Genomic DNA, 1511 nt, shown 5'->3' with positions numbered 1-1511 from the left:
TAACACTAAGTACAATATTGTGCATGATTTCCCTCATCTCTACAGGCTTCATAAAATTCTTGGTGGCCACCAGGATGTATCAACATCAATGCATGTTTCTCACCTTCAATGATCTAATTAATCTTATGCCCTTCCTTTTGAAAAATTCATATAGCTACAATAGGAACAAGGGTCCATGAAGTGCCTCTTCATTGGATTTCTCTCCCTTTGGCATGTATTGCATCCAAGTACTTGTTTTCAAGTGTTCGTGTATAGCATTGACAACCACAATCTTGCCAGTAGAAATTTTCATGCATTAGTATTGGGGCCCATGTGGTATCTAGCCAACCCCTTGTGTAACTACTTTAGTACCACCAAAAAATTCGTATTGCATTACACACCTCCAAAGAATTTGATCTAGCCCCATCTTGAGCAATAACACATTAATCATCTTGAATAAATTACTTTTGAGATCGACTTTCCTTTTCTCACTTGGTAGCATAACCCATAAAAAATGTGGCATCGACAAGTACTTTTCAATAAATTTGTACCAAGGTGGGAACGTTGAAATCTTAAATAGGTGAGAATTTGGGTAGCCATGAATCACTCCCTTTAGGGGATTTGTTGATTTTATTTATGTGAGTTGATATGAAATTGGTTGGCTCTTCCCAAATTGTTTAGCAATGTTGAAGGTGAATTATTGCAACCACATGTTCACTCTTCACTAGGTAATCATCTCACTCACCAAGTGCATCAATGATAGATGATCTATGTAGAAAGTGAATGGTATTGCTAACAAGTAGTGCCAAAAAATGTGTACAGAGTATACAAGTTGAGTTCCTCCTTTTTTTTGTACTATAGTATTCTTTGGCTCTCGAGAGTGGGAAGATGGCATAGAAAATGTGTGATCTAACCTTGTCAATCAATGTGTATTAGGGTGGCATCAACAACATAGTTTGAGGTGTCCATGTATATATGGAATTATTTATTCCAATTAGGATATGCCAGGATGGGTACTCTTACAAATATGGACTTAAGTTCTTCACATGCCTTATGTTCCTTTACCCCCCATACAAATGGTTCACCCTTACTTATTAGTCAGTCTAGTGGACACAAGAAATGTGTAAGGATTTTTATGACTCTTTGGTGTTAGCCTACATGTTTGATAAACATTTTGACCCTTGTTACATCCTCCAAACTCTCTAATGGATGATGAAACCTAGCTTGTATAGGTCCATCTTTAATCCTTCCTTGTATATTATGTAGCCAAGTAAATTTCCATGCAGTACTATGAATCAACACTTCTTTAACTTGAGACCTAGTTGTACCCCATGACATCTTTCCATACATTCTTTCACTATGGTAAGGTGGTTCTTCTTCACCTATAGACAAACTAGTCATACAAGAAGGTTTTGAATTTTCCCACAAATATTTCATTAAATAGGTGTATAATTATAATTATAGAAAGTGGTAGGCATGTTGCACAACCCACGTGACATATAGTTGTACATGTACACTCTACCATCAACCAT

This window comes from Cupressus sempervirens, chromosome 1 (genome assembly GCF_028749045.1).
Source record: "Cupressus sempervirens isolate cs-2001-9-10 chromosome 1, ASM2874904v1, whole genome shotgun sequence".
Classification (NCBI taxonomy): Eukaryota; Viridiplantae; Streptophyta; class Pinopsida; order Cupressales; family Cupressaceae; genus Cupressus; species Cupressus sempervirens.
Note: the sequence above shows the minus strand (reverse complement) of the source record.